The sequence below is a fragment of the Strigops habroptila genome, chromosome 17 (assembly GCF_004027225.2).
Source record: "Strigops habroptila isolate Jane chromosome 17, bStrHab1.2.pri, whole genome shotgun sequence".
Taxonomy (NCBI): domain Eukaryota; kingdom Metazoa; phylum Chordata; class Aves; order Psittaciformes; family Psittacidae; genus Strigops; species Strigops habroptila.
This window is the reverse complement of record NC_044293.2, coordinates 3284480-3299889: the sequence shown is the minus strand read 5'-3', so window position 1 is coordinate 3299889 and position 15410 is coordinate 3284480. Positions and strand designations below refer to the sequence as shown.

General features: G+C 42.4%; 1 protein-coding gene across 5 annotated transcripts in view; it reads left to right on the top strand.

Moving 5' to 3' along the window:
- Positions 1–15410, top strand: part of LOC115616258 — an 88748-nt gene that overhangs the window by 35563 nt on the left and 37775 nt on the right. For 3 of the 5 annotated variants that reach the window (XR_003994251.1, XR_003994252.1, XR_003994250.1), the window contains one exon: positions 14017–14096. The exons of 1 other annotated variant lie outside the window; for it this stretch is intronic. The gene's annotated coding sequence lies outside the window, so the exon portion shown is untranslated. Of the gene's footprint in view, positions 1–13210; positions 13565–14016; positions 14097–15410 lie in introns of those variants that run through there. One more of the 5 variants, XR_003994254.1, reaches the window with a different exon arrangement.

The window sequence follows — 15410 nt, the reverse complement described above, 5'->3', positions numbered from 1 at the left end:
TTTATTGGCACCTAAATTAGAAGTATACCAAGTTTTCAGAAGTCTTATAACTACCCTTGGCTTCAGTGGGATTAATCTGTGTGAATAATGGGCTATTTTTAGAGGGGGTGTAAAGGAGATCAGTGACAGAATCAGGGACTTAGGGGGAAAAGTCTACATTTCCTCCCCCCAAAAAGGGAATCTTTTACCACCACACTATTTTCACCCCTGCTTAACATGATAGGTTTGCTTTGAGCTTTCACATAGCAAAATGCAGAGCTTTAAAAGCTGACCAGGTGAAGGAAGAGTAGTAGGCAGCAGCAGCAGTCTCGGTAGCATCTTCTTTTCTTCAAGCATCTCAGGAGTTCATGTGGTCACCTCAGATGTGGGACACCCTGGTTCGATTACCTCCCCTACCTTGAGGAAATTTGAACCACATCCAGCTTGCAGGAACGTGTGCCAAACTCCAGCTTACAATGCTGTTCCACTTTGCATGAATAACTAAGTATTGACAGAGGCAGAGTCTTAAGGCGGGTATTCACCTTCCTACCTCCTCCAGTGATTGTACTAATGATTTGACTAGCGAATTGTTTTATTTCAGTGACTATTTATATTGAGATTACAGCTTGGAGGACTGTTTGTGCATTTTAATTGCTGACTATTTAATGCAGAATGTATACATAGTCCTCAAAACAGGGATGGGAGCCCAGGCTTCCCCTCTGCTAGGTGAGTGCTGCAGGCAGCATATCAGGCAGCTGTGCTCCGTCTTTCAGCACACTGAGTCCTGCTGAGCTCTGTCCTAGGTTACGTGCTTTTCTAGGGACTGCAGTCTCTTCTCTTTCTAAAGAAAGAGAAGGTCTGTGCTCTTTCCTAGGCACCTATCCTTTTTCCTTAAGCCTGTGCTCTTTCCTAGAGCTCTATGCTCTTTCTCTAGGCATTGTTCTTTCGCTGAGGATCAGCTGAGCAGGCTAAAGTGGTATTGAGCATCATTGTTATTAGTGTATTTACAACATTGGAGAGCGCAGAGTTCTACACTGCGGTAGCTATTGAGGCACACAGTTATTAGCACATTTGCAGTGTCTGAGAGAGGAGGCCTGTGGCTGTGATAGCTGGACAAGACTCACAATTATTAGCATCCTAATAGCATCAGAGACAAGGTTTCGAGACTGCAGCAGCTATGGAAGCTCACGATTACTAGCGCATTTGCAATAGCAGTGAGGCAAGGCTCATGATGTTTCTTATATTGCCCATCAGTCTGTGTCCTGATACTGCTCAGCCATGCATGCTAGGAACAGCTTATCCATAGTACTCGGAGAAAAGTATGCCAAAATCCTCTTGTAGTCCATCAGCAAGGCTGTCAAAGGACCTCACAAGGCTATAAAAGGAACAAAACTATATTTGTATCTGTCTCTCCTTTTTCTTTCCAACAAGCAGGGATATTCAGCGTGATTAAATTGTTGGGGCTTTGTAGAAGGTTGAGAACTTAACAGAGGGAGTTGGTGACATGAGATAGGCTCTCAGGAAAGATTGCCTAGAGGAGTTCTTCCTCTGAGATGTTCACATACCTGCATTCTGGGTGTCACATACCAAACACAGTACATCCAATAGACCAAGGAGCAGCATTTCAATGCTTTCAGCAAATAGTATGTGGTTTGGGGTTTTTTTATCTCATTCCTTGCCTGTGTTTGTGGCAGAGAAAATAGGATGGGAGTGCCAGACATGCATTTTACACTCTAGATTTCTAGTGAAAATAGTCTCTCTTGGCCCTAGTTATGAACTGTCTGCATGCAATGGGTGATGCGTTAAACTTTGTGCCTTGCTTGTTTGTTAGTGAGTGTTCCAGCATCCTTAAGTGGAGATAGATATTGAGAGGATAAGTGCATTTAATAGAGAAGGCATCAGGTATGGGTGTGGGACACCAGATACCTTCACTGATATAGATTCTCCTATTCAGCTGTCTTTTAAATGAAACACAGATGTCCTGACTTCCAGCCTATGCCTGAACCACAAGACTGAAGGGAGGAGAGAGTATATGTTTATTTGAGCCCCTTGTTATATTGCTGGCAATGTATCACTAGTTTCCATTCCTATTTTTTGTTCTCTTAGCAATCCATTTGCTATTGCCCTTTTCTTCCTCACTCAGCCAGTAATCAACACACTCCAAAACACAATGGATTCCTTTTTGCGGTGAATCCCCTACTTGATGCAAACATTTGCTGGCCTCATTTCTTTGGGATATGTTTCAATGGGAAGAAGAGGGGAAAGTATTCCTTGTTCCTAGTGAAAAATTGCACTGGCAGCCTGGGTTATTTTGTCGGACGTGTGGCTTTAAGTGACGCCTTTGCCATCTGTTCTGTCTGCTAATTATGAATGCAAAACAAACGTAGCCCACAATTGCTTCATTTAGAATAAGGGAGATGGCAGTGACCAAAATAGTTTTATTTTGGTGTCAGATGCTCTTTTCATTTCTCCTGTCTCTTCCTAATCTAAAGCAGGTCTGAAAGCACTTCTCCTTCTTTCAGTTTGTAGCAATAGACATTGCTGTGACAAAGGAGACCATCTTCTACGTGTTCATCCTTTAGGCCTTTTCAAGCGGTAATCCCACATGAGGAAAGGAAAAAGACTCCATTTCTTGACCTGTGAGGCTGGTTTCAGGTTGAATTTTTTTCCTTCAATTATGCTGGTCTTAGATCTGCCAAGTGTCTCAAAGAGAGACCTGAGGATATCTCCAGAAAGCTTGACATCAATGTGTGAACAGCTTTCTCACTCTGTTCCATCCCCGTTTCCTCTTACTGGAGGCAAGTTGTAAGTTTTGTAGCCGTACTGGAATAGCATGGGGGTCATGAATGATGCATTTTGCTGTTGCTGTGTCCAGCAGCCGAAGATACATTGGCTTTTGATTTTGGGCCTTGAGGCTTTCTCCTAGAGTGAGCCTACAAAGGTAGGTGATCCGTCTCCTTCAGTAACTGTGCAGAAACTGGGTTATAACAATGCCCCTCCATTTGCTAGATGCTGCTTGCCATTTAGCATTTCCTAAGTTGCTGATGAGTTACTTCAAGCCAGGGCTGTGGCAAATCATAGACATATCACTAGCAGCACAGCCACAGATTGAGGTGACCTAGATTTAGAAAATGGAGATGAGATAAAATGCTCACTGCACTCTGTTCTAAGGGGACATGCAGCCAAAAAAGCTGAAGTGGTGGAACAATTTCTCTTTAAGTCGTTTGAATCTGAAAGAGGCAGTTTTTTCCCTATTAGGTGGCTCTATGGTAAGTGCTAAGCTGTGACCCCGTTTGTTCCACTTGTCCTTTCTCTAGTCTCAGGCCAAAGAGGAGATGGACAAGAGGCCATAAGGGTCAAGTTCCGCCCCCCTCCCAGTAAGGCTAGTTGCTTTCAGATATACATCTGCTTCGCTTCAAGTCTTCTTGCTTTGGTATTGAGCATGTAGGCACATGTTTCTTATCCCTCCTTCTTTCCCTCCCCAGCCATCACTCTTGCTATGATAATCAACATGTTTCCTTTTTATTTTCTGGCTGGTTCTGTGTTGAAGGGAAATGGGGTTACTGTATTTTTATACTGAAAAGCAATGTTTTGCACAGTAGATGACCTCCCTTCTTCCTCCCTGCAAATCTTCTCCAAGAAAACTTGTTGGTTTGTGCTTAAATATTCTCTTTCCAAGTGATTTTTGCAATTTTACTCACTACTTTACAGTACCCCTAAAGCTGTGGTTGTTTCATTTCCCTGCTGTTTGAGGTCGTACAGGGAAGGGGTGGCAAGGGAGACTCTCAGTAAGCTACTGTATTTGGAAAAAACTCTTTCACCATTTTCGGATCCCAGCAAACTGTCATAGCACAGCTGAGGCAGAAATATGTGGAGTGCTATGTCACATCCGGGGTGTGAAATGCCCAAATCGGATATTAAAAAGCATGGGCTCTTATCGAACAGACAGGTCCCAAACTCTGTGTATCTCTTAGAGCATTGGGCACTCAGATTAGTTCTTGTCCAAGGTTGGAGGCCACCTCTGCTACAAAACAACTACTGAAAATGCTTCAGGATCTTCCAATGCGAGAGTTAAAGATTCTGTTGGTGTCCTAGGCCTGAAGGATGATCTTGTGGTTTAAGCATTTGGGCTGGAACCAAGAGATGTGAGATAAATTCCAGGCTCTGTTGTGCACTTCCTCTGTCAGCTTCTGAAAATCTTGCCTTCTCTCTGTGCTTCCATCCCCTGCCTGTAAAATGTCATGCTCTGCTCTCCTGATCTCAGTAGCGAAGTTGCAATAGTGAAAGATCCTGATTGACGGTACAGGTAGTTTTCTGAAGGTCTTAACTTCAGGGTTAAAATAGTGTTCTAGCCCCATACACCAACAAAGGGGAAACTGTTCAGAATTTGAAGTAAGGGCACAAAAGCTCCGCCAAGTTTGAAGGACACAATGATTAATGCTATTTACTCAGCCTGATGGCAGTGAGGAACAGTCTGGTTGAGGGTGGTTGAGGGGGAGTAACACTGGGAAATGAAGTACATTTTAGGGTACTTAGGGTACATTTTTCTCTGGGTACAGTTAGACGCCCCAGGAATGAATGTCAACGAGCAATGCTAAAAGGCTGGTGAAGAAGAATAGATTTTGTATGCTTACATAGCTGTATTTTAGTAAGTTATAAACACAGCACTTGTCCAAATAAGTGGATTCCAATAATCAGAAGTGCTTCACAAATGACGGTGAAAATCTGATGGAGAAGACTGGGTTGAACGTTTGTCTCCCTGATACCTGATATGGACACTTGCCAGCTTCATATTAGGAAGGAGGGAAAGACAGTTACTGGAGACTTCAGTTAGCTGTATCAACATCTATTTCATACTTAATTCATTTGTACCTACTTGTAGGTTTGTGTGTCTAGAATAATATACAGAATCAGTTTTCCTGTATTAGGGGGTAGTGTTTCTTGTTTGAAGGTTTGGAGTCATATAAAACATGACAGCAACATATAACAAAATATCCTTCTTGCATGATTTATACCTCACTTTCAAATCAAAGGAGATGCCAGCCAAGCTTTTTGCCTTTGCGCTGGCTTTCAGAGGGCTGCTCGCTCGGAGCTCAGTGAATCGGTGGCCAAAGGAATGAGCCTTCCATGGAATAATGCAGAAGGAATGTGTAGGTGTGTGCACACCTTCTCCCGGGGGGCACATGGCAGGCAGTGGCAGCTCTGGGTAGGGCTGGGCAGCCTGGGTGAGCTGTGTGCACTCACCGTGGTCTCAGTGCCCTGCATGTCTTCCAGCATCAGCCAGGGTGTGCTGATGCCTGATGAAGATGATCTGTCCACTTCTTGATGCGTTCCCTTGGCATGATGTGGCACGTTGGTAATGCAAACAAAGCTGCAAATCCTTGAGTGCATTATTCAGCCTGGGACCCTGGGGTTGGGTTTCCCTTATTGAGCTTTCACGTGGTAGCAGCTTTTTGAATAAGCAGCTGTGAACTGGGTTTGGATAGTAGAATTTGTCCCCCACTGTGTTTTGCTCACCTACAAACTGTGTGAGGTTGCTCTCACTCCCAGTGAACCATTACTATTCTGTTTAAAATTTACCTTTGCTTGTCCTGGCTGGTCTCTGTCACAGCTTTGGCTTCAGGATGGAAGAAGGTAGGCTTTTTCTTTTTAGGATTTCTAGCAATCTATATATATATATATTTTTATACCTATATATAGGGTACATATAAGACAAAATCTCTTGCTAGAAAACCTTGACAGATGTGAAAAATGTAACCCAAACCATTTATAACAAATGTGACTCTGTTCACCACTTCATGCACTTGACCGACTCTTAGACACTGTAGCAGCTTTAGATCCAAGTACAATATCAAGTCCAACACAGTCTTAGGTCACACTGGGGCCATTGCTTGTCAGGAACTGGAATTCTACATGTCTTGTTGCTGGTTGCATGGCACATCTGATTGTTCCCCTTGAAATGTAATTTTAGACATCACACCTGATTGTGTCTGTGTCTCAGATTAGACCCAGATGTTTCCTGGTGCTTTGCCAATGTTGAGGTAACATCCCACTGTTGGTGCTATACAGTCTCTCAGATGATGGACCTTGGTTGTCAAGTAATAAAAGTGTGTGTTTTGTCTATTATAGGAAGAGATTGGAGTGGATCTCATTTACTTGCCTATCACTTGGGGACAGCGGTGATGAGGCAATAAAAAATCCCCATAGCCGTTAGTAGCAGCAAGGTAGATCAGTTACAGAAACAGCTAAACACAAGTGGCCTCCTAAATTAAATGGCCTGAGTTGCATTTACATCGCATTATACGAACCCTTAAGTGTTCCAAAACTACTGCTCTGACAGGTCTGCTGTAATTGTGACTCCATGTAGCTCCTTAAATAAGACATACTGTCTTCAGTCTTAAAGTCCAGTCCTGAAACAGTTTGATATATCCCCATCTTTTACTCCTTGGGAGAAACAGATCTCGCTGTGAATAGTGTTTCCTGTGAAAGCAGATGATATTTGTACAGATTTTCCTAGATGGCTGTGCCTTGACTACAACCTAGGAACGAGTGGGGTATCCTCCTTCTCTGCTGGGGATTTAGCCTACCCTGTGGATGCTGCCAAACAGTTTCTTTCTCTAGGTGACTTTAAAGCGTGACCTGTAAAAGGATTGCTTTTCCTTTCATTGGGAATGCACTAGCTTGTACCAAATGGTAGGTATTATCCCAAAATATTTGCTCAAGGGGAAGTAACTCTCAGACCCCCTGCAAGGATTTTATCTCCTCATCTTCAAATTACACAGTTCAAATACACAGATAATGACACATGTAATGATGATAAAATATAAGTGTGACTGCAAAGAGTAGCATTTAAAAATAATGATATACCTCTAACTAGGTCTTATAAAAGGAAGTCTTAAATAGCTAGAGAGAAACAGATGCTTTGGGGGACTTGTGGATAAAAATAGTGGCTTCAAATTTGCAACCAAAACAAAGATGTAGCCCCACTTAGTCAACCTCAACACTAGAACTCCCTCTGAAAACCTTAGGGCTCAGAATTGGGAAAGCAGGTAACGAACCTGGTATTGCATCTGCAGTGGCTTTAGCCTATTTTTGCCTCTTCTACCTTGTCTTACTACTTCCCAATTTTCTATCCGTACTGGTGCCTTGCAAATACCCAGTCTTACTAGGCCGGATGGTGTGTTTAATATCTGCCTAGTGGTGTGAGACCTACGATTCTCTTTTCCTTGGAAAGATGCTCAAGTTGTGTCCAGGCTATGCGCACACACTGGCCTGCTCTGTAGCCAGTATGGATTTTGACAGCAGTGGTGCAGGTGCAGTAAGTGTACTCAGATCTTTGCCCAGTATTGAGCTTATTCCTTTAGGCAGAGCTGCTTGGGGCTCAGTTGTCTGCCTCGGTGATGGAAGACTAAATCAGCCTCAGCAGAGCTGGATATGTCTGCTTCGCAGTAGGAGGTTTTCAAAGGCAAACTACAGATGGCTTGTTAGAGGCAAAGGCAAATATCCTCTTCCCAGCTCAACTGGGCTGGTTGAAGGTCTGAGTGTCTGCAGGCAGCTCTCACCCAAAGGAGAGAAGTGTGTGAGCAGCCACTAACCCAGTGCAGTGCCTGGTTAGGTCTATACCATTTCCTTCGCTGGTTTTAAGTTAAAATCGCCCATTTTTTCATTGTCACTTATGAGAAGCTGTGGCATGATTCCTTCTCCTGGCTTTGCTGTAAAAGTAATAACCTCCTTCAGAAGCAGTAAAGATGCAACATCATCTTAAACCTCATTTCAGTCATTCCTAAGTGTGTGGACCTGAGCTCTTGGTGTCCTGCAGGCAGATGCTTTGGCTCCACATTGTTGGGCTTGGAGCATCTCACTGTACAAAGGAACTCAGAAAGCTAGGGAAAGGGAAATATTTATCTCTTGTGCTTTCGTTTAACTTGGAAAAACACTAATATATGAGAAATAATATTTTTATGATGATTTCTACTTTTTCCTTATCTGCTGGGGCAACAGCCAAACCTTTCTCTTAAATGTGTAGTTTTAACTTGTTCATTTGGTATTTTTGTTTCAGATGGTTCTTCTTAAACAAAGATAAGCAGTCAGGTGAGTCAAATGTTCCAATTTCCAGTAGATCTATGGAACAGGAATGAGAAATGACAAGTGGAGGCAATGCTAGACACCTCTGAATTTCAGGGAGCAAGGTTCAGGATGGCTCTATAGCCACCTGAGCACTAACCCACTGAGAGGCACTTGAAGATGCATATTTCATTCTCTAACTTCTGTGCAGTGCCACAGATTCACTTGCTTTGGAGCCCAGATTTAGTGATTAGAACTTGATAATTTTCTCCTCTGTTAGTAATGCCCTCACACTGTCATTTGGAGCTGAAAGGAAAGCACGCTGCCAGATTTGGCCCCACCGGGTGCTGTGATAATAGTCTTAAGACCAAGACTGTCATTAGATTAAGTGGAAGATACCAGTAGAGTTGTTCTTGATGGCCAGCCTCTCCTTTCTCCACATGATGCTCGGAGTCCAACTATACTTTTTCTTTCAGATTTCCATATTGTCTCTCCTTTATGCCTTGTCAAGAGCATTAGTCACAGTTATCTGTTTGCATCTTATGCTGAAGCTGAGACAAAGCCCATGGGATGTGTGGCTGTTCAGCACCTTCACCCCTGCCATAGTACAGGGTTCAAGTCCCTCACGTGAATAGCAAGTACTACAGCAGGGAATTAGCATCTGACCCTGTATGCCCAACGCATGACGATGCTTCTCCTGGATGGGGTGGCATCATGATGTGACATTGACTGTGCTGAAACGAAGGCAGGGATCACTCTCAGCTCTGGCATGGAAACCCTCTTGAGGCTGAGCAAATGGATTCACCTCTGTGCTTTTGCTGGCCCAGGTATAAAGTGAAGATGATGCTCATTAGGGTGGTTTGGGTTCTCCTTCTGGAATATGCTGCCTTCAATAGAAGCCCTCAGTTAGACCTGAAAGCAGAGTAATGCTCTAGGACTAGCTCCAAGGCACAGCCCATGAAATTGGCTTTTCCTGTATGTGCCACCGTTGAATTTGTAGATTACTGGATTCCTCATGGAAGGATTGAAATCCTTGTCTAGTGAAATGCAGTGTACAAAACAAGCAAAAGGCAGGTGTTGAATGACTGTACCAAGCTGTCTGTCAGTGGGAGAGGATTTGAGATCGTGAGAGATGGAAGGAGCACTTAAAGAGATGTATTTCCTGCACCCAAATAACAAGGAACAGAAAAAAACCCCATAAACCCCCAAGTTTAATTTCGTCGCAGCCAAAGGGAATGGATTGTGGAATGGATTGTGCTGTGCAGCGACATGAATGGTTTGGGCTTTGATTTAATCTGCCCCTCCTAAAAGTAGAAGGTGAAAATATGATCCCTAAATGTATAGTTTAGGAACACGCACATCAGGGACTGAAAGCAAAAAGAAATCAGAAGGGTTGTTTAATATGTATACACGACCCCACTGTGCTGAGAGAATGAGGTAGTCTGCAGCCCCAATGTCTGGTGGCAGCGAGTGGGTCTGACATTGTTAGATCTGGCAGGGATTCAGACATCTGCCAGGGGATGGGGGATTTTGTTAGGAGAAGTGGGAGAGAGAGAGAGAGGAGCTAGAGAGACGCAAGGAAGCTCGGGGAGGCTTGCAGCTTTATATATACACGCCTGGATAACACTTCCTCTTTAAAATTCCCTTACTAAGCTCGGCTCCTATATTTTATATTCAGCACGAAGGTTCCCGCCCCCCCTCCAGCCCTCCCCACCCACCACCACCCTCTCTCCCTTTAACTTGTTAAGTTTGAAAGATGATATATACACACAGTTTGCTTTGCCAGTCAGCCCGTTTAAGGCCAAGATTAATGCAGTGCATTGGTGCAATCGTGCCGCAGTGGTGCGTGATCGGAATACGAGATGGAATATAGGGGGAAAGGCCAGAAATGTGCCTGTATTCTGAGTTTACACAAGTCTCCTTAGCAACTTCTCTGATTTTTTGGTGTCTTTTTTTTCATGGGGGGTTTGGGGGGTGTGTGTGTTTGTGTGTGCACAGGAGTGTTGTCCCAAATTGCCAGTGAATAGAACATTCCCTGAGTTTTTAAATAGCTCCGGTTGATGGTCTTGTTGTTGTTTTTCCTTCTCCTTTTCCTTTTGTTACATTAGTGGCTTATTTTTCCATCTTTTTTTTATCCCTGGAGGGAGGAGGGTACAGGGGGAGACTCCAAAAGGGATGGCAGAGGGGGCTGGGGGTGGGGGCACTGTACTAGTTTTCATTGTGACTTCTAGAGAGTTGGTTGCTTTCCAGTTGTTCACATCTCAGCATGTGGAATTATTGTGCTTTCTCCCGATTTGCCACAGAATTGGCAGTAGACTGACATTGTTAGTCATTTGAATTGTATTTGGAGCTGGGCTGATTTTTTTATTTTTTTTTTTTTTTTATTTTTCCCCATATTTATTTGTTTTGAAACAATCTATTTTGAAAATATGCACGATATATATTTCATAGTCTGTAAAATGGAGGAAAGGAGAGGGGAAAAAAAGAGAGTGAGAGGATTGTGGCAACACTGGTCCCCAAACCGTCCCGTTATTCCCCTCCCCATACAGTTCCTTTTTAGTTGCCTACTGAAGAACCCCCCTCCCTCCGCATAGGAGGGAGTGGCCTTTTAGTGATCAAGGTACGTTGGATTATTACTTTTTTTTCCCCACTTTGTGTGATCCTTTATTAATAGCGTGGGGCAAGAGAGAAGGATGTAGGGTGGGGAGAGCAGGGGAGGAGGTGACAGCGGGTGGAGAGAGAGGAAAGAGTTCTCCTCGAAGTACTGTACCTTGAAATAACTCAAGGGGAAATAGTTGCTGCCTCACTCGAGTCGCTTTCAGGATCTTGCTGTGCGCTTTTACTTTTTCTTTGACTTCTATTTTTTATTTTTTTACAGCTTTCCGGGGGGAGGGGGGAGGAAAAAAAAAAAAAAAGAAAAAGAATAAAGAAAAAAATAGAAAAAAAAAAAAAGAAACTGAGCCAAAAAAATTTTGAAGGCTTGATCTTGGCTGCTATACAAACAGATGTTGCCTGTCATTCCGTTGTTAAGCAGGCAGCAGATTGGAGCAAGCAGCAGCAGTTTAGGGGGAACTGCAGCAGAACTGGAAAGTGGGAGATGTACAGATATATATTTCTTTTTACTCTACACATAAATATTTTTCCCCTGGAATTATCTCTAATTACAACATGAGTATTTTCAATTTTTTTAATTCAATTTTTTTATTCGTTTTTTTTTTTTAAGTAGGCAAACCAAATCCAAAACAAACTGGAAAAGCACTAGGAACTTTCACCCAAATTTTACCAAAAGCAGCTACCTTTTGGGTTGGTTTTGAGAGCTTTTCAGTGGGCTTTTTTATTCTTTTTCACATAGGCGAACATGTGTAGGAAAGGGGGTTCTGTTGGAAATGCTTAAGGCATTCTCGGTAAGTGAATGTTTGCAATGAATTAGGTCAGGGATTCTGTTGTTTTTCTTGCTGCTAGCCCTGTTTCTGTTGGGTTTGCCCCGGAGTTCTCACTGTACGTGGAATTGTGAAGGTTGAAGGCCTTTCTGTCTCCTTTCCAAGTTTTAGCAACATTGTAAGAACAAGAATCACGTTGTTTATACAGTAGAAGTTCTAAGGAAGCCCCCATACGCTCCATATTGTGGCTCTTTTGTGTTCTGTATGTGCTTGTGGGTTTAATTCCCCATTCTTTTTATGCTCTTGGGTTTTTATTTCCCCCTTTATTTTTAATTTCTGCTTTCTGATTTAGTCGCAGTGATTGGGAGGAGAGAGAAAAGAGCAAAACACGGGGAGTTTTGAACCTAAAGAGTTAAAAGTTTCTTGGCACAAGAGCAGCAGTTTAGCAACAGATCAATTCATTTAAATGAAAGAAATCACAGACCAAGCCATCTGATTTTGAAATTTCACATCTTATGCTTCCACTTTAGAACAAAGCTTCTGTTTTTCCTTCCCCCTTATTAATTCACGCTGCTTTTGTTTAAGACTGTTGGTGTTCATCGAAACTATAAGTCTCTCTTTTTCTCTTAAAATATGAAATGGGGGGGGGTGCATTCATCTTCCGCTAGTTGCAGTTAGTTCTGCTGTAAAGTCAGCCGTAAACCTCTGCACATGTAACAGCTGGTGTCAGGGCTGTTTTCACCCTCGATTATTGTATGTTTGAAACAGCTTCCATTTTCTGGCTTGCAGGCTGTATAAACAGTCACCTATGTACTGTGAAAAATAGTCGTCTCCAGCCATTCTGACTACCCTGGGTGCATTTCATATGCACGTAGGTCTGTCTGCACAGGGAACTCAAGGAACCATGCCCGAATGGGATTTTTCTTTACACAACTACGAAGTATATGTTCCTCCAACATCTGTATCAAGAAGTAGTTGTACAGACTGGCTCTGTGTGTGTCTGATGAAGGAGTTATATCATTCTATGCATTCTAATGTACATTGAGCATAAGCCACCATAACGCTTTGAATAGTTAAAGTCTGAGAAGGATCACAAACAACTTTCTGTTGCTGTTTGTTCATTTAAATGCAGTTGAGCCTTGGTACCCGTCCCAATAGTTTTGTTGCTACATCAAGTAAAATAAGATAAATCAACTCATATACAGAGAAGTTGGGTTTTTTTTTTTTTTTTAAATCTATTCCCACCTTTTCCTTTTACACGATTTCTTTAAAAATAAAAAAATAAAATGAGTCGCTTACGATACATGAACGTGTTTGATGAAAGGATTCGCAGCCGGGGAGTGAATTTTGATGGAAGCTTTTGCGCCTTGATGTCGAGTCTCTTCACGGTGGCATTGCGTCAAAAGAAAGGCCGGGATGTTTGGGCATGGGTGAACTCCTATCAGAGGGAAGCAGCGAAAGGGTGGGGTAGGAGTCCGTGTGCGGGGGGGAATCCTTTTGTTAGGCTGCTCCCCAACCTCTGCTTCCCTGCACCCCCTGGAAGAAATCCTCAATGAGAAAGAATAGTCTTAAGCCGCAGAAAGTGGATTTAGAAAATAGGTGGTGGGGGGCAGAAGTATCAACCTCCACCTCTAACGTGACTACAGTTGATCGTAGGTCTGGACGTTTTTATTATTCCCTTCTCTTACACTAAGATCCCAACCGTGTTGTAGGCAAACGCCAGGATTCCGAGCGTGAGTCCGTCCCCCCCAATACTGGAAATATTTCTGTGGGTGTCGTTGTGGTTACATCACAGCGCGCTCCTTCCTCATCTCCATTCTTGTGCTAAATTCAAATAGTTCCCCCCCCTCCCCGATAGCAGCTGTGCATGGTTTTTTAAGTCGGTCTTTAACGTTGCGAAAGGAACAATAAAATGAAAGGCAAAACCGGCATCTTAAAACTTGGCAAGTGAAAGCAGCTTGGACTGGCAGCCAAGAATCCTGCTGTGGTGCAAAAAGAATAGCATCCACGAAGCCACCACAATCCGGGGTTTCTCTTCTTTTAACAATCGCATCGGCAGAGAGAAATAATTATTCCTTGTATCAGTGTTAAAAGAGTCAAAAAGCTTAAAATGCTTGCTTGGTGAACCTTCTCAAAAGCAGGTAACGATCCTCCTATTTGATTCTGTTTTATCAAACTTTAATTGGATAAGGATCTATCTATGATAACTAATCAGTTTAAGAAGTTGATGCGTGTTACTAACTAGCAGGGAATGCATTTGCTGTTGCAACCTCCACGTTGCTTTCTTTTGCTTAATCGCTTTGGTGGTAATAGTATTGGCAAACTTCTTAAATGTTTGTGTTACAAGAAATGCTTTATTTCCACAGATTTAACTCACTGTGTGGGGGAGGGAGTGGATTGATCCAAGGTGTAACACAGAAAATAACCTTAAAAAAATACTTAAATTGGGATATCAGGAGAGGGGAATAATGTGTCTCTTAGGATCTTGCCTGTTCCTTTTGCTTCTAAAGCTGGAGCCTCTGGATATAGTAAAGGTAGAATCTATTGCTTGAAAATATGCCGTGAAAATATCCCTAAATATTTTGTCTTCCAGAATGTGTTCCTTGAAGAGTTGGGCCTAGCAATATGGCAGCGCACATTCGATAGGAAATCTTGTAAAATGCTGCTACTGAGGTAATTTGGTTTCTCGTACATTCTCCAGTCACTATCTTCCTTTGCCTTATAAATTCTTAAAATCATTTGAAGTACAGAAATCTATTGACGCGGGTCTTTAACCTAAGATAGAGCATGTGTGTGTAATATACATATAAATCTATATATATCTATATATTTATAGGCCTAAATAGATTTGGGTTAAAACTGGGGAGAAGGGCTGGGGGGAAAGAATGGGAATTATGTAGCAGTCGTGTTTCTTATTTGCCTTATTTTCGTGGCAGAAGTATGAAATGGTTGCAAACAGCTTTTTACTCAGGCACACAATGCATTCCATAATGATCGATTTTCCTGGACAGGGCATTTATGCTTTGTGGTTTGCAAGAATACCACCCACAGACCAAAACCAGTGTTATGTCTTTAGAGACTTTATTTCTACATGTTTCCTTCTATATTCCTTTGCCTATAAATCTATAGAACACCAGTCTTAGACTGGGTTAATGCTAACAAAAGTGTATTACTTTTTTGGCTGTCCCAGGTTCTAGTACCAAAGCCTTGTTGATCCTGTGATCATTGACATATTATAAAATTAATAGAGAAGCAAAGTATGCATAGTGGAAGGAATATCACAATCCTTAATATAAATAATATGATCCTTAATGTACATGTTGAAACTTTTTGTTTGTAATCTTAACATTCTAAACAAATCCAGTGTGAAGACGATTGATTTGTTTGCCTCTCATGGATTTTCTGCCACTGTGTATATGTTCATCAGGTTTTCAAAAGGTACAATAGCTGTATGATTAATCAATGTAGGGAAATGTTTCAAAACCCAGATCTTGTGTAATCTATGGCTCTCATTCGATGTCCCTGAATATATCTGATTTGAGTGAAATTCATCTTTAAAAAAGCAGTGTTCATTAACAAAATCGCCTTCATTTGCTGCTGCCTTTATCAGTTCACTGTCTCAAAAACTGCCCATGAGTATGTTTTCCAAAATGTATGAAAAGGAGTAGGTTGGTTCCTGGATACGCGTAATTTACAGCATACAGGTGCCACTAAATGCAATCTCTGTGCCACCGAGCTGCCTGGCTCCAGGGCTCACAGGAATGCAGAAGGTCGGTCAGATTTATAGTGGGGACCTGCCCGAGTGATTTATTTGGCATATATAGGTGCTTTTCTAGAGAGAGCTATTGCTGTTTTCTCCTTTTCTCTCATTCTTTTTTTAACTAGTGAAGCTATGGCGATGGATCCTAACACTAGTTCTTCCCTTTTGTTTTGTAAAAGCCAATCAGGTAGCAAGGGAGTAGGAGATGGTTGGCCAGATCCGCAGCA